General features: G+C 42.4%; 1 protein-coding gene and 1 pseudogene across 1 annotated transcript in view; one reads left to right on the forward strand and one right to left on the reverse strand.

The window, feature by feature from the left end:
• Positions 1-21,553, reverse strand: part of INO80 (INO80 complex ATPase subunit) — a 133,329-nt gene extending 111,776 nt beyond the window's left edge. The window contains exon 1 of the mRNA XM_075530736.1: positions 21,041-21,553. The gene's annotated coding sequence lies outside the window, so the exon portion shown is untranslated. The remainder of the gene's footprint in view (positions 1-21,040) is intronic.
• LOC142425592 (gem-associated protein 8 pseudogene) lies at positions 15,291-16,221 on the forward strand (annotated as a pseudogene).
• Positions 21,554-23,255: the final 1,702 nt, after the last annotated feature.

A 23,255-nucleotide genomic window follows, 5' to 3' on the forward strand; every position in this document is an offset into this window, starting at 1 on the left:
ATACTTCTATCCACGACCTAAAGGCGGCGAGGAGGTTGAGCACTGAGAGCTGCAAACTGCTGCAACCAGCGGGTCAAACCCACTAGCCATTCCCCGGGAAAGAGAGAAGCTGTCTGCTCCCATAGATGAAGAGTCTGAAAAGCCCTAAGGAGCAGTTCTATTCTCTTACAAGGTCAGTATAAACTAGAATCAACTTCCTGGCAGTGAGTTTGGTTTGCTTTTATGGGAAATTGAAAACACTCTAAACTGGCATTGTGGTAATAGTTGCAATAATGTTATATATTTGAGAAAAAACATCAAAATTGATAACTTACATCATAGTATGTAAATTATCAGTCTTGATAATGTTTAAAAATAAAGATGCTAGTAAGTTCTACTTTTCAACGTGAGAACTAGCATACACCTATTCTTGAAAATTTCTGAGGAATTTGGTTCTAAAAACACAGCAACCATCCTTAAAATCAGAGTGCACCACGTGAACTGTCTAATTATGGATATATAAACCAAAATATACACAACTGTTGCTTGGCTCCCTCTTGAGGTTTTATTAGAAAACAACAGATCTCGTGTTCTGTTTATTTGGCTTATAAAATGACTAGTCCGTGGTGAAGAAAGTTGATGGTGCCTGGCTATCAAAATATATAGTGTCTGGGATCTTCAAGGCTTGAAGGTGAACAAGGGGCCATCTACTCAGAAGCAACAAAGCCCACATGGAAGAAGCACACCAGCCTATGCGATCATGAGGTGTCAAAGGGACTAGGTGTCAGGCATCAAAGAACAAAAAAATCATATCATTGTGAATGAAGGGGGAGTGCAGGGTGGAGATCCAAAGCCCATCTGTAGGCAATTGGACATGCCCTTATGGAAGGGTCATGGGGAGGAGACAAGTCAGTCAGAGTGCAGTGTAGCACTGATGAAACATACAACTTTCCTCTAGTTCCTAAATGCTTCCTCCCCCTCCCCCCACTATCATGATCCCAATTCTATCTTACAAATCTAGATGTATACTGGTACAGATAGAAACTGGAAACACAGGGAATCCAGGATGGATGATCCCTTCAGGACCAGTGGTGAGAGTAGCGATACCCGGAGGGAAGAGGGAGAGTGGGGCGGAAAGAGGGAACTGATTTCAAGGATCTACATATAACCTCCTCCCTGGGGGACAGACAACAGAAAAGTGGGTGAAGGGAGACATCAGACAGTGCAAGATATGACAAAATAATAATTTATAAATTATCAAGGGTTCATAAGGGAAGGGGGAACGGGGAGGGAGGGGAAAATAAGAAACTGAAGCCAGGGGCTTAAGTGGAAAGCAAATGTTTTGAGAATGATGAGGGCAATGAATGTACAAATGTGCTTTACACAACTTATGTATGTATGGATCGCAATGAGTTGTATGAGCCCCCAATAAAATGATTTTCAAATAAATAAATAAAGAGGCTAGACCTTGTCTTTCCTGAGGCTGCTGTAACAAACTACTGCAAGTAGAGCAGAAATGCAGTATTATCACAGTTCTAGAAAGTAAGTACATTCAGGGTACTGGCCAAGTAACTCCTTCTGTTGGTGCTCAGAGAGAAACTGTTTCACACCTCCATCCATCTCCAGGTGGCTCCTAGCCATCACTGGTGTTCTTTGGTTTGTTGACGGTTTTTCACATGATCAACCTTCCTCTGCCTATGCATCTCCTTGTCCTTTTTCATCACTTTGATAAAATTCAGACTCACTCTGTTCTGGTATGGCTTCACATCCAAAGGCCTTATTTCCAAACAAGATCACACCCACAGTAAAGTGTTAGGACTTCAGGTATCTTAAAATCTGATCATCAAAGTCTAATTCACCTCAAAATCATCTTTGCAGTCTTATCACCAATGATGAAGGCTGAAATGTTGGCTGTGGTATAGTCTTTAATTCCACAAAGCTACAAGGCGGAGGTTGCAAAGCATGAGGAGCTCCACAAGAGGAAGTCTTATATGACATCTGAAGAGCTAAGTAACCATTTTTTAAGGTGCAATACTTTCCAGTTGCCTTTTACAACTGGTGACCCAGATGCCTTGGTTAGTCTCCTAAAAGCTGCCGCTCACTGTGAATGAGGGGAAGTGCGGAGTGGGGAACCAAAGCCCATCTATAGGCAACTGGACATCCTCTTACACAGCAGCAACCATGAAATATACAACTTTCCTCCAGTTCTTTAATGCTCCACACACACCCCCCGGCCACTATCATGATCCCCGTGCTACCTTACAAATCCAGGTAGACCAGAGGATGTACACTGGTATAGGTAAGAACTGAAAACACAGGAAATCCAGGACAGTTGAACCTCTCAGGACCACTGGTGAGAGTGGTGATACCGGGAGGGTGGAGGGAAGGAGGGGTAGAAAGGGGAACCGATTACAAGGATCTACATATAATCCCCTCCCTGGGGGACGGACAACAGAAAAGTAGGTAAAGGGAGATGTTGGGCAGTGTAAGACAAGACAAAACAATAATAATTTATAAATTATCAAGAGTTCATGAAGGAGAGGAACGGGGAGGGAGAGAAAAAAATGTGGAGCTGATACCAAGGGCTCAAGTAGAAAGCAAATGTTTTGAGAATGATGATGACAACAAATGTACAAACGTGCTTGACATAATGGATGTATGTATGGATTGTGTTAAGAGTTGTATGAGCCCCCAATAAAATGATTTTTTCCACACTTCAACAGAGAACTTGATATTTCTCAATACTCTTTAGCCCACCTCATATCAATTCTTTGACAAATTCTTCCTCAACTCATCCTCATCACCTCAGGAGGTCTTTAGGAGCAAACATGCTTACCTCTTTCACTCCATCTTAATACACTGTTTCCTCTCTATTCTGTGTGGTATCCATCTGACTTACCAGTCTGTAATTACAACTTCCCAAAATGATTCTGCATAGTGATACACGGGTAAGACTACTGCATTTTGGAATATGAAGCACAAAGTGCGTATCGTAAACTAATTTGCAAAGAGGATGTTCGGTTGCAAAAAGGAAGTATAACTAGTGCTGTTATTTACATAAAAATATGGTATTTCCTTTAATGTAGATCATGGGTCATGTCCATATATTCACATTTAAAATATTGTTATCATTTTATTTTAGATACAGTTAATTAATAGTATTTATAGGTTTCACTTCCCATAGAAGAGAGGAAATTGTAAAACATTTGTAATAAAAAGGGAGAGTTGGGTCTGATAAGCTGGGAGCCACCCTCTCCCTAATAAACCATTGTTTATTATAATGGATGAAAGGAGGGTGATATTGTTAATTCTTGCATCTGCAATTTACATTGATATGCCGACTTTCATTACAAGGAAAAGTTTTTCTCTGAGAAGAGCACTGTTTAAGAAAATGAAGAGACATTACCATAGTCTGGGAGACTGCACAACGCCTAGCTGATCAAAGGCCTCCTGGTGGTACTGTGGGTTTGGTGTTAGGCTAACTGTAAAGTTGGTGGTTCAAACCTAGCAGCCGCTCCTGAGGAAAAACCCTAACAGCCTGCAGTGTTGGGCACCCTCTATAGTCAACTCCGCAGCCGAGGTTTTAGTTTATCTGCTCAAAGACTTTTATCAAGATACAAAAAAATCCCCTTAAAACTCAACAATAAGAAAACAACCCAGTTTAACAATGGGCAAAATATCTGAATGGACGTCTCATCAAAGAATATTTATAGATGCCAAATAAGATATATGAAAAAATGCTTAATATCATATGTCATTGTTTTAGTTATCATCCAGTTGATTCCAACTCATGGTGACCAGAAACTACAAATCGAAACAACAATGAGATACAACTGATTCTGGATAAAATCCAAAATAATTCCACCACATGCTGAAGAGGCAGAGAGCAACATTCACTGTTGGGAGGAATGAAAGATGGTAATGCCACTTTGGAAGCTAGTCGGGCCATTTTTTGTAAAGCTAAACCCAGGTTTTCCACTCAGTCCACCAACTGTGCACCTCGGGATTTACCAATTGAAGTAAACACGTATTCCACATAAAAGCATACACACAAATGCTTACAGCAACGTTATTCATAATTGCCAAATAGCAAAAACAACCAAGATGTCCATCAGTAGGTAATGAGATAAACTGTAGCATATCCCTATGACTGGGTGTTATTCAGACAAAGAGAAATGAACTATCAAGCCTGAGAAAACAAAGGTATAGTAAATGCATACCAAGTGAAAGAACCCTGTCTAAATAGGCTGCCTGCTGCATGATTCCAACTCCACGAAACTCTGGAAAAGGCAACCACAGTCCATGAAAAGATCGATGGTTGCCAAGGAGTCAGGGGAGGAAAAGGAGATGAGTAGGCGGGATACAGGGCACAGTGGAAACATTCTGTAGGATACTGTATTAGTGGAAACGACATTAAGCATTTATCACAACTAAAGGGGCTGTGTAACAAAGAGTGAACCCTAATGTAAAATATGGAGGCTAATAATAATGTACCATTATCAGTTTATCACTTGTTAAATGTGCCACAGGAACATAAAGTGTTAACAGAAACAATCACAAATTAAAATCCCTTATATTGACAGAGTTCTACTAAAAGTCTAGCAATAGCATAGTATCACTAACACACAGTGCGCACTCAGTAACTTTGTTTAAAGAAATTCTTAGTTATTATCCCATTTACAGATTAAAAAGCCTAAGGCTTAAGTATTAAGTATATTAAATAATCGGTTCAAAGTTATACAATATAATAAGAAAGATGAGACTTGAATCCAGACCATCTGAGTCCCGAGTCCTCATCTTTGACCACTATACACCTAGGAAATATCTGGAAAAATACATACCAAACAACTGAAGGCATTTATCCCTGAGACTTGAACTAAGTACAAGCTCTATTACTTTTTCTTTCTTTAATAATTTTCTGTTAGAATAAGCAAGGTATTGCCAGTATGTTCAATGAAAATCACTGAAGTCCAAAAACAAAGATGGTTTTATGTTGAGGTATAATTTATAAATACTGAAATGCACAAATCTAAGATATACAATTTAGAAAAATGTACATACCTATATAACTCAATCCTACATGAAAATATATCAAGAACAGTTCTATTACCTCAGGAAGTTGTCCTGTTTCTTCCCAGGCAAGTCCCACTCTGTTACCCCAATTGATTCTATCATGAGATTAATTTTGTATGTCTACAAATGTATATAAATGAAACCATACTAAATGTCCTAGTTTGTCTCTAGATTCTTTTTTCAGTATGTTTTAAAAATTCATGAAATTTGGTGCATATAGTAGTAATACACTCCTTTTTGTTGATGAATTAAATTCCATTGTATAAATAGATACATCACAATTTACTTATCTATTCACCTATTGATTAATATTTAAGGCTTTCATTTCTTTTGAATAAATTCTTAGGAATGGAATTGCTGAGTAAAGGAGAGGTGTATGTTTAACTTTGTAAGAAACCACTAACATTCTTGCCATGGCTCTACTGTTTTATAATCCCTATGAGTCACAATCAACTCAATGGCAGTAAGTTTGGTTTTTTGTTTTTAATCACCAACATACAAGGGGCTTCAAAAAGTATGTGGGAAAATTCCATTATCTTTTCATCCCAATTTTCCACAAACTTTATGCAGGCCCCTTGAATAAGAGTTCTAGTTGCTTCTCATCTTTGCCAACACCTGGTATTATAATTTTTAGCTATTCTAATGTGTATGTGCACTGCCATAGAGTCAATTCCTATTCACAGTGACCCTGCAGGCCAGGGTAGAACTGCCCAAGAGTTTTAAGACTGTTAACTCTACAGCCTCATCTTTCTCTGGAGGAGTGGCTGGTGGTTTCGAACTGCTTATATAGCAGTTAGCAGCCCAATGGGTAACCCAGGAGTTTTGATTTAACATCATACCCATCCCAACCTGTGTTTCCAGTTCTGGTGTTGCTGTAAGTCGCACCAAGGGTCCGATAACTTCAAGGTTAGAAACCACCAGCCCCAGGAGAAGAAGGGATTCCACTCCCACAGAGTTATAGTCTCAAGAAGCCCACAAGAGCAGTTCTACTCTATCCAACAGTTGATATGAGTCAGAATCGACTCAATGGCAGGTGTGTGTGTGTGTGTGTGTGTGTGTGTGTGTGTGTGTAATTAAGAATGTGTATGTCAGGAGAAAGAGGAAGTTGTCTATTCCCCTAAATAATTATGCCAATTTAACTAACCAACAAAAAAAAGCTCAATGGCTGAAATGAAAAATATTTCTCGTTAAAAAGGGCTAAGTCAACCTCTGCTGAAGTGAAAACTCTAGTGAGGGGATGATGGGGGGAAGAGCCCCCGGTCTGAAGAGAGTCACTGCCTGCGAGGCGCAAGTGACCAAGCGCTGGGCAAGTCACAGAAAAGTTAGCCATTTGGTCCCAAGAAGAGGATCCTTGGACGGCAAGTCTGAAGATGTACTTGGAAACCCTGTGTGGCAGTACTCTGCACGCCTGGCCCACCTGAGTCAGAGTCAACAGCAGCTGCCAGCGGGCAGGGTTTTACTGACCTCGGTGCTTTCATAACACTAGACAATTTAATCCTAACACAATCCACAGCTTACTGTTTTATTTATTTAACTTCTATTTTAAATTAAACAACTTGCCCAAGCTAGAACTGGAACTCCAGTTATTGTAATTGAATCCAAAGCCTCAATTTTTACCACCTGACCCTGCTTTGAACAACAAGTTGCCACTGGAGCAGGGTGATCACACCTCCCAGTTGGTCTGCCCAAGGCAGTCCAGTGTCTGGCTGCCATACCAGCACTAACTCTCTCCTCCCTTCCTGTGAAGACATAGCTAGTCACCCTCCCTAAGACAAATTAGAGCTAAGTAAACCACTGAGCATTCTGTCAACATTCTCAGTCACTGCCATCGAGTCCATTCTGACTTAGAACTGCCCGATATGATAGAACTGTGTCTTTGGGCTTCCACTGACCTTGTGGGTTACCAGTCCAATGCATATAACCCACAACACCACCAGGGCTCTCTAACTGAACCTAAACTTTCCACTCAAATCTTCAAATATTTACTAAGAGGCAACTCTATGCCAGATGTTAAACTAAATACACAGAGGAAAAGACCCTGCACTCCAGAAGCAGGTCAGAAAAAGACAGCTAGAGACAACTGGCTCAACTAAACAAAATAGTCAGAGTAGGCGCATGGAAAGAGTCCGGTGACATATCAAGCCTAACTTTGACCAAAAGCACAGTGTTCTAGGGATAAAAATAACAGCTGCATTTTAAATGGAACGAGGAACTCCAGGCTAAAATGGATGGCCCTTTCACAAATTTCTAAAACAGCAAAGTAAAAATACTTTGGTATACTTCATAAATATATTGTGAGCAATAAAAAAGGGCTTGTCCTCAGTTCTTTCACATTTTTCTGTCTTAATAAAATTTGTGTATTATTTCCCAAACTGTGGCATATTGTCAGGGACAAAAAAAATCATTAGCAATGTATTTGCTTTCTTTTAGGAAAGAATCATTTCAACTTCCCAGAAGAAAATTATTACATTAAATGAGAACAAATATATCTTATCAAAATAAGAGAAATACCCTTATTATCACAACTGCCTTAGGGACTTCTATAGCACAGACAACAGATAAAAACTTTAGGCTCTAAAAAAATTTTAGTCCAAGTTTAATCTGTATTTAGGAAGCATTAAAGGTTTAGATATTACTAAATCAAGATATCCAAAAGGGGGATGGGAAATTTTCAGATGTAGCAGTTAGCTCTTTCCTATGATAATTCAAAGGGAAATCAAACCCAGGCAATGCGAGAGATCCTGGAGACTGTAGTGTACTCCATGCACCTTCTGGTGTTAAAGCACACAACCTGCAGGCAACCATTTATCCAATAAAAATTCTGAAAACATAGCTAAATGTCCCTCATACTGAGAACCAGGACTTCAACAACTTCCATATCCAGATTCGGAATAAACACTTTTCTCATACGGTGAGGTACCTGAAAAAAGGTACTTCTGTAGAAGAAAGAAATTCTACACCCTGAAAACCTTGCTCAAACTCAGCTCACTCCTTTGCGAAGGGAAGCTAACACTCGCTTGAGAAGTCACTTGTGAGAAACGAGGACTGCGTGCAAGTGCTGGCAAACGTGGTCATCAGCTCCAGGTACACTCATAGCCGGTTACACGTAGGGGGACTCATTAGCGTCGTACCGTGGGTGACAAGTTGGGCTGCCGATTGAACTCACAGGTGCTTTGTTCACAGTGACCCTATGTGACAGGGTAAAACAGCCCTCTGGGTTTCTGATAAAGCCTCATCTTTCTTCCTTGGACCAACTGATGGATTTGAATCGCTGAGCGATGTGTAACCCACTACACGTCATCATCGGACTATGAGCCACAAGTGACTCGGTGGCAGTTGAGTTTGAGTGCGAGCTGCTGTGTTGAAAATGAGGTTTCTGACGGCACAGGACTGAGCAGAGCAGTCAGTGTCTCACTCACTCTGTCGCACACAGGGCCCTCCGGCCACAGAAACTCCCAAGGGTAGCTCTTGTGGTAGGGGTGCTGAGTTGGAAACGATGGGACAGCAGTTGAATTTTTGTTTTGTTTGTACGTAGACATGACAGAGAGAAATGTTATTGAGAATATAAAGCATAGGCTCCCAAACTTATTGGTCTAGTGCCTCCTTTGCAGAAAAAACACTCAGTGACTCCCCCCCCCCCCCCCCCCCGTCATTAAAAACTTGAACTATAGCCCGGGATCCAGGATAAAGTACTGCGGTATGGATGTGCATTTGCAGCTCTCCTCCAGCCTTCCAGCTACCCACAGCAGGCAGTATGCCCCACTTTGGGAAACTTTGATATTAAGCAATAGATACCCTAAAACAGACAATATTCCCTTTTATAGTATCCTATACTAGAGATTTACATTCATTTCGAGTGATAACTGAGAAGGTGTGTAGAACTGCATTCTCAAAGGAAGCCTGAGAATGGAGGTTCAGATGGTCCCCCTAGGGGCGAGTCCTTTAATTCTGTTGACCAAACTGGAGATTCTTTACATAGACCTGTGATGCTGCTGCTGATACTGTATATAATTTCTCTGGTTCTCTCACCCACCGCATGCACAGCTCATCTGAACAAGCAGGGGAGGTTAATTAACAAGGAGCCAAGTGCTCAAGGACACTTGTAAATGTGAGACTCTCCTCTAGTCAAGAAGTCTGGGGGAGAAGCATGTGGAGGAGGCCCTAAAGACCACATTCCATCCATCACAAATAATCCCAAGTGAAGGTTCACTTTGGAATTCGATCATATTTTATTTGATCATACACTACAGCAACAAGGAGACTACACATACAGTTAGTTTATTGAGAGCGATAAGCATGTGCACTTACATGAGATTAACACTATTTTCTGTGCATTTTACAGCTAAACAGAGGGTAAAAAGCTGGCCCCCAAATCACACAGCCAGAAACAGCAGACAGGATTCAAATCCAAGAAGCCTGACAACAAAGTTCCACATTCTTAATTACTCCAGTCTCATTACTAATTACAAATCTAATTACTCCAGTCTATCTGACCAACTGCTAGCAAATCAGAGCTTTCTAGGTTATAAAGCTGTGCCACCAGAGTATGTCAAGGTTTATCAATATAAGCTCAGATATTTTTTATTTTGATCTACATAAAGTTTGCAGATCAGTTTTACTTTCTTCATAATTTCCATACACATTCTGATTTAACTCATCCCTTGTAATGCCCTCAATGTACTGTTATTTAGCCCACTTCCTCCACTGAATTGCCAGTATCCACTTCTCCTTTCCCAACCCTCTGAACTTTGTCCTTAGGAAAAGGCTGCCCTTTTGATCTTCAATGGTTGATTATTTTAACAAGGAGGTAAAATTCCCAAACATTTTACACTGTGTTATAATCAAAATACTATACTAGTTGTTTCTCAAATTGTTCCAGTTTGGGTCATTGGGAGTTCTTTCAGCTGGTTCCTGTATTCCCTTGCTATCTCCACAGAAACGTGTTTTTTAAAACTTTTTTTGAGGGGGAGGTGTACTCCTCCAATTTCTGCACTACAAGATGCCCCAGACTCATATATTTCCTGCTCCAATCCTAAAATCAGCCATTTGTCTAAGGAACCCTGATTTTCTTTTATTGGAGAATGGTATTAGAAGATGAGATCTGGGCGCTAAGTGGGTTTCTGGGTGTCATTTTCTTTGAAACGTGTCAGTCGGCAGATCAGATCATTGCCACTGAGTCAGTGCTTATTCATAGCAACCCTAAAGGACAAGGAAGAACTGCCCCTCTGGTTTTCGGAGGCTGTAAATATGGAGCATCGATAGTGGTTTCAAACTGTCACATGGCAGATCACAGTCCAATGTGTAACCACTATGCCACCAAGGCACAAAAATATGTGTGTATTTACATATACTTATATAAGTACTCACAAGTACTTACACGGACTTATAAATATATCTACATGCCATCACCTCTTTACACTAAGCTAAAAATGAGTTCCTACTATCTCCACCTTTAATCCAGAACACATGGATGATTGTAGCCCTTGCCTCATCGGTTAATTCTCACTCCAACAGTGAGAATGCGGGTTTCCACCATCTGCCATCCATTTACTTCATTATTCAATTGAAGTGTCTGTATAGAGCAATATTAAAATGTTAACTTGTAATCCATGGGAAACAACTTTGTCAATGAGAATACAGTGCTATGTGCAGTTCTCTTTGCTTTCAATCATACACACTCCACCTATCTCCAACGTTAGTGGGTCAGCACTTTTCCCACCAGTCCTTTCATTGAGGTCGTTTCACATAGTCGGAATACTGCTAGATTCTCTCATCATGATCTGCATCCGTTCCTGGGGTCCCTCAACCTCCTCAGTCCTTATCTTCTTAATCTGCATACACTGAGGGTCACTGTTGGTGCCATAAAGTTTTATAAGGTTTGACAAATGCATCATATCATGCATACATTATTCAAATATCACACAGTTTTACCATGCAGTACTTTACTAAATTAAACAAACCTCCGTGGAAGGAGCACTGTATGGTATAAAAGGTTGCTTAAGCCACGAGCTAGCCACAGACATACTGTACGACTAGCAGCGATTCTCTCAGGGCATCACTGCTTCACTGTAGAGCGTGAGGCTTCAACTACATAATTATATGTTGTTGCTGCTAGCTGTCATCAAGTCAGTTCCAACTCAGTGAGACCCTATGTATTACTGCCCAGTCTTGCGCCGTCCTCACAATTGTTCTTGACTTATAACGTATAGTGCTCATTAAAAGCATTTATTAAACAATTACTATGTCAGGTGCTAAAGTCAGCTTTCAAGGAAGACACTATTATTAGCCCCATTAAAAGAAGGAATTAAGTTTCAGAAGTTAATTTGCACAAGACCACCTAACCAAGAACTGGTGGAACCAAGTCTCTAAAGCAGGGTAGACACACTATCGCTGATGAGTCAACTCCAGCTCCCTGGTGTAATTTTAAAGTCTGCAAGCTAATAACAGTTTTAACATTTTTTAAGTGACTGAGAGAAAATACCAAAAAAAAAATCTTGTGCAAAATATGACACTTATGTGGAATTAAAATTATGTCTAGAAATCGTTTTCTTGGAACACAGGCCCATTCGTTCATTCATGTATAGACGATGGCTGCTTTCAAAGAGCCATGGTAGCACAGAGGATGAAGTACTGGCTCATCAAACCCACCAGCCATTCCATGGGAGAAAGATGAGGTAATGCGCTCCCATAAAGGTGCCGTCTTAGAAGGGTCAGTTCTGCTTGGTCCTGTAGGGGTCACTATGAGTCAGAACTGACTGGATGGCAGTGGGCTGTGCTGCTGTCATAGGGCAATGACAGGAGTTATACAGCTGTGACAGAGAAGGATGGTCCATAAAGTCTAAAAAATGTACTAGCTGACCCTTCACAGATAATGTTTGTTTTATTTCTTTTCCTGGTCCAGAAACGGGCCTACTAAGATAGAGAATGATTTCAAAACACTAAACTATTACTAATATTAACAGTGACATCTAAGACAGAAATATTGTAGCATCTGAAATAAAGTGTAATGTTACAAAACACAGCCTCTTTAAGTATAAGCTTATGTAGAAAAATATTCCCATTAGCATCTACTGTTATCAATTACTAACAGCTCACGCACAATGAGCTGGAGAGCGGCGTCACCAAGCCGGTCCGTCCCAGGAAGGACACTTAGCATCTCGGACTCAAGCTACTGTAGTCCGAACTGTCTCTAGAAACACCATGAGTACATATTAGTGCTATTTTAAGTTTTATGTTATTTGGCGGGTTATTTTGGGGGGGTCTGAGAATGCTCAAAAAGTTTCCCCCACCCCCCAAAAAACTTCCCCACATAAACTATTGGTAATTGTTTCTATACTCTTTGACATTTCATAAGCTTCATGAAAATGATCTACTTTCATATAGCAGGCAAAACCTCTACAGCAATGGACTCATGTACTATGTAGAACAAATGCTGACAAAAAACATGTGAGCCCTTACCAAGGATTGGGGGAAAGAAGAATGGAGACTTAGTAAGGGGTATTGTATTTCTTTTTTTTTTGGGGGGGGGGGGTATTACATTTCTATTTGGGCTAATGAGAACATTTTAGAAAAAGATAGTAGTAGATGTACAACATGAATGTAAAGTCACTGAATTATAACACTTTAAAAAGTTGTTAAAATGACTAGTACATGATATTTTACCAGCTTTCAAAAGGTTAAAGCATAACTATTTTCTTTATTGATGTTTTATCTCATCTAAAATAAGGAGGTAATTTTCTATTCAGTAAAAAGCTTTCATAAATTGATATCTAAATTGTTTAAACTATCAAAATAAATACCCGATATGCTCAAGTATAAGTCAGCCCAAATATCAGCCGAGGCACTTAATTTTACCACAAAACTGCGTTTAAAATGTGCTGAAAAATTCGGCTTATACACAAGTATATATGGTAGCATTTATAATTGCAGCTAACACTGTTGAGAGCAGTATATATGTACCATTATAAGTAATTTACATGTACTGATTTCTTTCTCAAAATAATAAATCTACTCCATCATTAAGTAGAAACTATTATTATCCTCATTTAGTAGATGAAAAATTTGAGGCTAAATAACTTTCCAGAGCCAAACAGTAAATGGGAAGGCTAAACTCTAGCCCAGGGCATGTGGCTCTCTAGGATCTAGAAGGGGCTCTGCCACACTACACTGCCACTAGATGCTAACGCTAAATGATTACTAGGGCCTTAAAACAAATGTAAATAATTAAGTCTCAATTCAATTTTTTAAAATAAACAAAAACCTTAGTAGTAACACATCAGCACCTCAAAGAAACATGGGAGGTGACTACTCCCTGGGAGACATTGCAGAAGACAAGCCACATGGATGCAACCGGACCTCGGAAGCCGGAGAAGCCGCAGAGAGACCCCTGCCAGCACTGAGATGTTTCCCATGACACTGGATCCAGACGTTCTACCCACTGGCCTGTGATCTGCATTCGGTGCCATTGCATGTGTTTCGTCAGTCTGAAGAGGGCTTCATAGATTGATATCGGACATATGGCTACTATCGGACTTATGGACTTGGTCGGGACTGGGTTGGGATGTTTTCTCAATGTTCAGTTGCTCTTGTGTATAAATCTCTTTCTTATATACAAAAAAACCCAACAACATGGGAGGCACATGCTGCTATTCTGGCAGTTTACATAGCTGTGTGGTTACCTTTGTCCTTTGTACTCTCTTCACATACATATGCAACTGGATTAATTCATTACTCTGCCCCACAGTCCCTTGATTATGAGAGATGCTCAAAGGAAGGGGCAAAAAAGAGAGATGCTCAACAAATGGTTGTTGGGACGATCACAAAGCACTCAGTAGCTATTCAATAAATATTTATTGAGTAAATGAACGGCGGGAGCATATTATTAAGCAGTACGCTGGCTGGGAACGAAGGAGGGCTACTTTCCAGCTTTCTTGTTGCTGATCGTTGACATCCAGTGGGCCTGAGACGCTGCCTGATCCTGCCCCTTCTCAGCGATCTGTTGTACCTTGATCTCTCTGCACATAAGGATTTCATTGGTGGAGTTTCAGAAGATCACTAGGCTTTTTTCCCGTTCCTCATAGTCTAGAAGCCTCACTGAAACCTGCTCAGCAGCATATTGTTGTTTCCAACTCATGGCAACCCCATGTGTGTGCAGAACTGTCCAAAGGATTTGCAGGGCTGTGACCTTTCCGGAAGCAGATTGGCAGGCCTGTGTTCAGAGTGCTTTTGTGTGGGTTCGAACCACCACCTTTTGTGCTGTAAGTCAGTGTGTAACCATTTCCTCTACCTAGGGATTAGATCCAACATCTAATGTAAGTCTTCACCTACAAAGATGTGGTGGCCGCACTTGCGCTGCACTGGCCAGGAATCGAACCACACTGGAGGCAAGAATACTACCAGTGAGCCATGACTGCCCCCATCTGCAACTGAGGAATCTAAAGTGAGCCTGCTCTGGTCTATTCATTTATGGGTTACTGAGTTTCATAACTAAGCTACTCGTTATTCAAATCCTGCAAATAGTATTCCCCTTTCAAGCTAATTCTAACTTTCCAAGATTATCATTCACGCTTTTCCTAATTTAGTCATGGTACATCTCAGTCTTCATTCCATTGTAGATTCAAATTTTTTATCTTTATACAAAAGTTTCACCATTGCCTCATTTTAACTAACATTTTCTGGAAAATTCACTCCTGTGTTTTGTTTTGTTTTTCGTAAAGTACAATTAGAATCTATCTAATAGTCTAAGACTAACTGAACTGCATGCAACCTCTATTTCTCAGACCCTTCTTGGTGGTCTTTCCGCCAGTCTGCTCCGGCAACATGATCAAAGATAAACTGAGCATTTGCCCCAGTGGCCTTTGTTCTCTCTCTATTGGTGCGCATTAGCCATTTTTCCAGTGTGCACACAATTTGTCCTATTAATTTCTTACTCAGATAAGCTTTCACAAGCAAACAAGCAAAAACACTCATTACCATGGAGCCACTTCTGACTCATGGAGACCCCATGTATTAAGCGTAGTACAAATGCTCCCCAGGGGTTTCGTCCCTGTAAGATTTATAGAAGCCAACTACCAGGCCATTTGTCTGCAGTCACTGGGTAGATTCAAATCACCACCTTTATGGTTAGTAATTGAACACAAACCAATTGAGCCAACCAGGACCTACCTGCTGACCAGAGGCATCTTATTTGTTCTTTTAATAGAAATAATATATCTGTAAAAGCTCCCAATGAGGTCCTCCCACTGAAAACTAGGTCCTTGATCGCCCACCGCCCGGAATCTGCAAGCTGCATCCCTACGAGTCATCATTCACTGCCGTGCTCCAGAATGCAGACCAGGAAATGGAAAGCACAGGCCCCGTTGAGGCAAATGTATGGACAGCCCTATTGGAGATACCCTGCTGGGACGCTTCCTCAATTGGAAACAAATGTGCCATCGTGGAAGGACTCTGACCCCTGGTATCTCCATCCGGTCTATGAGAGATATTGGCAGCATTATTACCAAGGAATGGACTGGCTGCAGAACCACCGCCTTGCTTACAGGAAGGCTCTAGAATCCTACGCCAATCCCATGTGGTACTTCTCTGCTGTGTCTCTAAACTACAGCAATCCTGCTGAGAAAAGTGAATGTCCTTGGTCCTCCTACGGCCCTCACTCGGGGCCCCAGAGCCCCCAGGGTGCACAGTTGCATCCTTGGGGGTCTTGGCAGCACCCACGTGCCTACGCTCAGTTCCAGACCTGCACCAGAGAAACGGCAGCTTTCACATTAGAGGGGAAGATGGTGAGCGAGTCAGACGAGGAGATTGAGTGCGACCTGAGCAACATGCAGATCACCCCGGAGCTGCGCGAGTACTTTGAGCAGACCGATCGGCACAAAGAGGAGCGACGGCGGCTGCAGCAACTGGAAGAAGAACGTCTCAGCGAGTATGTGAACGCCGACCATGACCTGTACTTCTCCAACCACCGGTCGGTGGAGCCCCCATCTGGGAGGCCTGACGAGAGGCGCAAGGCCAAGATGAAACGTCTATACGGGGATAGTGCCACCAAGATTATGGCCATGGAGGCAGCTGTGCAGCTGAGCTTCAACAAGCTCTGTGATCGCAAGAGGCCTAAGTATTGGCCAGTGATTCCCCTGAAGTTTTGAGGCGGCTTCAGGGCCCGGCCACCCTGCCCTTAGCGCTTAGAGAATGAGCCATGGGGTGGCAGGGCTGGGAGGCAGATTGAGCCCCAGCCCCTCCCTGTCCATCGTGGTCTTGTTATATTATCGGTGGTGTTTGATCCATTAAAGTTTTCCACCTTCAAAAAAAAAAAAAAAAACCTCCCAATGAAATGATTTTTTTAAAGAACAGTACCATCCCAAAGGGCATACTCTTAGGTGACTATCCCGAGAAAGTTACATTGATTCAGATACTGGTCCTTTTTACTATCTAACAAGTAATTTCCCTTCTTCCAAAACAAAACCACATGTATTTCATAGTCTTTGGAATGTTTATTTCTTCAAGGAAAATATGCATTTATTTACATGCCCAATGTTTTAGAGTGATGTCATTTCATCTCAGAAGTAGAAATTACTCTCCCCATTTTACAGACAAAAACTGATATTCAAAAAAAAGTCAATAATTTACCCAACAGTACAGCTGGGATTCAAACCCCCCAAAAAACAGAAGTCCCAAATGAAGAGTCTTTCCAGCATGCTACCAGAATTCTCCTTAGGTAAACTGCCATTTGCTCTTCTTAGTGACGTGTTCGTGGCAAATCTGAACTGAAGCATCAACAAGCCTACTTCTTGCTATGAAAGCCACTGGTTTGCGCTGTATAAAAATGATCTAGCTGTGTCCAGTCTCTCTACAGTAAGAGCTGGTTTTTGTTTTGTTGGTTTACGCTGTATAAAAATGATCTAGTATGTGTCCAGTCTCTCTACAGTAAGAGCTGGTTTTTGTTTTGTTTCCAACTGTGTTGTGAATTGGGTGGAGGTTCACAGAGCAGATCAGCTCTTTTCACCATTCAGACATACTTTGTTTCATCTCATTGACTGCAGCGCTCACAATGTAACATCACTTAGCCCACTTACTTCTTTCCTGACCATTCTGAACTATGTCCGTGGGTAAATACTATCATTTTGATCTCAAATGGCAGGCTATTTGAAGGTGTTCGTACCTAATGTGATTGGTTCCCCTGTTGACCTGGCTATTGTTCGGCTGATAATTGGGGCCCAGGAGTGAGTTCACTTCCAGACCTGAAGGGTAAGTAACTAAGGACCGTCATCATCTTGGGAATTCCAGTGAACCTGATTTTGAGTTTTATTCCATTCTTCCCCACGCATACCTAAGACCTACTAATATGATTCCTTTCAGAGCAGTTGGTAATGGTAAAGGTAGCATCTAGTTCTTCTCATCGTTCCCATGCGTCTCTACTTGGCTTCACCTTCCTGTAGACAGCGAGAGACCTTAGATGTTCACTCAGAGCTTGAAGACCCGTCACTATATTCCCCTAAGTCGTATGGAGAATATTGTCTTTGTGGCTGTTATGCCAATTGAACTTGCTGTCCTCCACCACCACCCCAGCCTCCCCAAGACTGTGGTCCTAAACCCTAAAGCCCAGTGACTCATTCCCTAAAGGTATTTGATTTTATCTAAGAAGTTCACTTCAGTTTGCTCTCTGTATGCATTAGCACATTCACGAATATATTTGCAGCAGAGGTAAATACAGATATAGCAATACCTCCTGTCAAGCCTATACATAGTCACAGGAAAACTCCCATTCCCTCTCCCACCCCAGTGCAGCCTGCGTGTCTCTCCACGCATCTACCTGTAGATCTCCATTACTGGAGGACTGTGGACCTAACAGAATTTGCCTCTGTTGCTTTTAACTCTTCCACTCCTCTCAGTGTGTCTCTCTGCCTCCATCATTTTTTGTCTAGCTCCTGCTTATTGAATGTTTATGGTAAGCATTCTTCACTTAGGGTCCATGGGAAAAATTTACATCTTCAGGTTCACTAACCTATAACAAATTGTAAGCTCTGGTGGCATGGTGTTTACAAAGCCCAACGTGAACCACACCACCACCAGAACTCCTACAATTTAGTATTTTCCTTCAATTCAGTTCTTTCAAACCCAGGTAACTTTAGCAAAACAACCACAAAGTTTTGTTAATTCAACAAAAAATGAAAATTTTTATATCACTAATATGTTTTATGTATGCTTAACTATATTTTATACATTGAAAAGTCATATCCTGAGAGAAAATTTACAGGCTTCACTAGACTGTCATGGGGCCCAGTGCACACAAAAAAATTAAAGAACCTCCACCCTGTATATCAATTCTTGGGTAGTGAGATGGTTCATAAAGGCATGTCACATTGTTTATGGATTTCCCTTTAGTGCCTAACAAAATATAGGTAGCATTGAGTCTCCGTGATTAATTTTTATCTAATTTGTCAACTACATTTACTATCACCGATGTCCTATTTCTGATATTGTAACACAGAAGGAAATCTCCCCTACATGAAGACAGATATTAAGCTGCTCTTCAGTCAACTTCCCAACCCAAAGTAAACCTACTGTATCATGATCAGCAAGTGTATCTAATGTTTCTATTAATGAATTTCAGAATTAATGCAGAAAAAGGATTTTAATAAGTTTAGACTCCTTCATAAAATATTATTCTAATATTTTTATGAAAGTGCAAGGACTGTCATCTGTGGGCTTCTTTGGGTTTCAGTGTTCTCATCTGTAAAGTAGGGATATCTATCAGATGGATTTTGTGAGAGTTAAAATGATTCCCTCTAAAGGAACAGAGTTTAGTTCACAGAAGGTGCTTAACTAATGTTTGCACCTATGCCCTTCCTACCTCTTCTTACATGCCAAGAAAAATAAACCAAACCCAATGCCATCAAACTGACCAATTCACGGTGACACCACATGCTAAGACAGCAGACGTGGTCAGCAGGGTTTTCTTGGCTATAATCTTTATGGAAGCAGTTTGCCCCAACTTTCGTCTGTGGCACAGCTGGGTGAGGATCTATCATCACCAAATTTTAAATTAGTAGATTTAGCGTGCAAACCATTTTTACCATCCAGGGAGCCTGTATTAAAATGCTATACTTAATTAATATCAAACCATAAAACCTGCCATCAACTTCATTTGTTTTCCTAATTATTTGCCCTATCCCATGGGGACCACTCTAAAATTCACTGCACACCAGCATTGATACTTTACATGAACGCGTGGGCTGACATGATAAATCCCTAAATAATTCTGAACAGTTCTTGTGGGAGGAAGCCTCTTCCTACTCCTTCCCAAGTTCTGTGGCTACACAAGTAACCAGCAGTGAAGAGCTGTTAGGATACCTTCCCTCAGTAGCATCTTCCACTGAGTGATATAACACTATACTTTATGGTCTGCACTTTGGCTTCATCATGTTTGGTTTAGTCAAAATGTTTTTAATAGTCCTAAGCTTTTCTAATGACATTTGTGCTTCCTACAGTCATTCCCTATTAAGATTTTTAGACAATTTTTGAAATAAATTCAGAGGATAATAACACAGTACACTAAATTAGTGGAATTTAATTCTTTAGGAATACAATTTATTTTAGAACCTCCAAAGTACACTCCTTTTACCAAACAGAACAATCTCAAAATTGTTTTCTAGAAAGAAGAACTTGAGGATTTTCTAGTATAAAACGCAACTGGCAGAGAATATTATTTAGCAAAGGAATGAAGTACTAATACAAATTAGAACATGTTGAACATCAAAAACATCACGTTAAGTAAAAGAAGCCAGCCACAAAGTTACAAATATTTTATAATTTCATTTATATGTCAGAACTAGCCAATCCACAAACAGAAAGTAAATTAGTGGTTGAGGATGGACTACGTTGACCACAACTCAAAGGAACAGGCTAAAACTCAGAGTTGTAGCCCTGAAAAGCCTAAATTCTGAATATCAGCACTATATCTCAATAACCCTGCTATTTTTTTTTTAAGCCACCATCAGGAAGCCACAGTGAAAATTTCTTTTGAGTAGGAAAATCATCAAGGCCACTCATTGGAATACAATGCTGGTTACTTTTAGCGTCAGCTGAGGTCAACCTCCAATTTCCCTCCTCCAGTCCTACCAGTGGTATAGCCCAGGCGGCAACGGTGTGGGGTTTGCGGGTTTAGTCTCCTTACCAACGAGGAACGAACAAGTAAGCAGCGACAACACGTGAGTCAATTTAGAATTCGGGAATAGTTGGCTGCTAACTACAACAGTGAGTGTCTTCTTGGGCTCTATCCCTGCTAAACTGTAGGGGGCTTCCACCCTCCGTGATTACGGAAGCAGTAGTATTCATCAGCAAGCTCAAGGAGGAGTGTCAAAATAAGATGACACTTGCCTACACACCCTGCAAAAGCCAAAAAATAAATAAAAGGAAAACTCCACAGGGGTTGTCACCTACACACTCTAAATACGTGCACGTGTTAGCCTGCCCCCACGAATCAGCATCCCCAACCAGTAGCGTGCACCACTCCCAACTGGCTTCCCATAAATTGATGCTAAACACAGTATCAAACTCTCTGATCGCATTTGTTTAAAGTGACAGGTATAACTCCCTCCGCTCCCACGCGACTCCAATCAGCCCCCGCCCTGCCCCACCCCACCCCCAAATCCACACACGTGTTAGCCCGACACCGCCCCACCGGGTCCCACGTGCACCTGGTCTAACACACTCCCCACGTGTGGACGCCCCACGGGCTTCCACGGGTAGCCGAGGTCACCGCGTGACCCCCGGGTCTCTAGAGGTAGGAGAGGGTAAGGACAAGGCCTAGGTCCCAGAGGTCCCAACCCTGCGGGGAGTGTCCACACCCATCCTCTCTACGAAACCAACAAATTCAAGGGCCGGGGGCGACGGCCCCTTTAAGACGCGGCCCAGTCGTCGCCCACAGAGAGGGGCGCAACGGGGCCTACACGGCCCCCCACTCCGTTCGCCTGCCCACGTCTAGTTGCCTCACCTCGGGCCGCCGGGCCCCGCCGCCGCGGCGGCGGCGGAGGGGGGGCGGGGTGCGGGCGGGGTCCGGAGGGGGGGGTCGCCCCGCCGCTGGTGGAGCCGCGGATCGCTCACAGGGGCCGTAGGGCAGTGACTGCGTTGGGCGTGGACGCTCCTAGCTCGCTCCCTCGGCGGCTCCTGGGACCCCAAGATGGCGGCGGCGCTGAGGCGGCTGCGGGCGCTGGGCCGGCGGCGGCGGCGGCCACTTTCACTCACTGAGAGGAGCGGAGCAGGGACACGGGGAGCCATGGCGGGGGGGAGGAGAGGCGCCATAGCCAGGCCAGAACAATCGAGCCGCTACTCAGCGGGCTTTACCCCCGCCCCGCCCACGCTCGCTGCTCGCCGCCCAGTCCGTGGCCACCCGCAGTGCCGCGGCCGCCCTCCTTGTGCAACCCGCACCCCGCTGCTGCCGCCGGACGCCCCGCGCGGACCGGGGTTCGCGGGGAGACCCTGATCCATGTCATCGGAGTGCAGATTGGTCGGGGCTGGGACTGGCGAAGATTGCCGAAAGGCGGCGGGGAGGAGGAGGAGGATGTCAACGCTAGAGTGAGCAAGCAGATCTCGCGGGAGCAGTTGTCGCGAGAGCTCTCCGGGCCTGCAACTGCCGAAGAAAGGTTATTTTATCCGGAAGTAACGTCAATCGAAACGGCCCGTAATCCTGGGAATATTTGTTCCCGGAGGCAGAAGCAACGAGGATTCTTTGGCTTGTTTTTTAGGGACTACCGTCTACTGGTAACATTACTTGAGAGGAAGCTCTGCTAGTGAGACTTTATTCCCCATTCCCTAACTTCTCTGGCCACGGCTGTCCCTGTTGTGTTGGGCCAATCCTACTGTAATTGAGGACTTTTAGGCTTCAGGACCACAACCGTGAGGAAAGGTCTAGGGATTGTGAAGGCCTTGGGATTCAAGGACTTGGGAACACACCAGTTATCAGAAATCTCACGGTCTTCACACTCAACAAAGAACCTCGCTAAATCGGGAGTAACTGACCTTGCCTGCCCCCACACCAGAGTGTGAACCCCTGCTACTAAAATTAAACAACTAAGGTCTGTGGTCAGACTTTCCTAGCACACGAACTGCTGTAAAGAAGAATGGGAACTTCCGTAAGGTTAACTGATCTCAACCCATCCTGTCTCACCCTTTATTTCAATCTGACCCAGTGGGCCTTAAGTAAAAGAGCCTTTGCCAAGGTCACCAAGTAGCCTCCTCTTTTGCTAAACTTACTAAACTTTAATTTCTTCATTTTGCCTAAGCACAAAGGTTGTAGTTAGTACGCTGCATATAAGGAAGAGGAAGATCTAAAGCAAGGTACACGTCGCTGCTCCTTTGTGCCAAAGTAATTGAAGAAAACAACCCAGAAGCTAAATAATGAAAAGAGCAGGTGGCAACGTGGTTAAAAGAAGGGGAGAGAATAAACCACAGTACCAGGAAGTGGAGGGAGTAATGTCTCCCGACTATATCGTTTGTAGAACAGAGTAGAACTACACTCCCTAACCTTCCCAGACTACACATTTTTCTGGAAGCAGACGTCACACTCTGCTGCTCAGCAGCTGGTAGGTTTGAATCACGGACTGTTCTCTGTTAGCGGTCAAGTGTGTAACCTCGGCACCACCAGGGCTCCTTACACAGGACCATAATAAGGTTTTACATACTTTGCACACACCCAAGATAAAAAACTAAAGCCAACTAAAATAACATTTGAGTAGTGACCACCTTTTATATTTGTCGAGCATAGGCCAAAAGTAGAATAAAATATTTTTTATTTAAAAATTGTTTAATACACAAAGTGAAAACCTGTCCAGTTTACAAAAGCATATCACATTAAAACAAGACCACTACTTTCTGAATTACTTATCAGATGTAGAGGTCCACAGTCCTTTATCTGAAATCCTTCAGGCCAGATTATTAGGTAATTCAGTGTGTGTGTATCATAGTATACCATACCATACACTGCATAATCCTACAGTATGGGTGGAGGCAGCATCCCACATCATCAAAAACAGTATTTCTGCAGCAAAATAAATGGATAGTCACACTAAATGGGATACATAGATTTAAATAAGATTGAAACGGCTAAACCCCCCCAAAAACTATGCTATGTGAACTTCCCATTCAGTCACTGCCCTGTCAGAGTAGAACAGCCCCAGTTTTCTTAGCTACAATCTTTATGGAAATAGATT

The sequence above is a fragment of the Tenrec ecaudatus genome, chromosome 14 (assembly GCF_050624435.1).
Source record: "Tenrec ecaudatus isolate mTenEca1 chromosome 14, mTenEca1.hap1, whole genome shotgun sequence".
Lineage (NCBI taxonomy): Eukaryota > Metazoa > Chordata > Mammalia > Afrosoricida > Tenrecidae > Tenrec > Tenrec ecaudatus.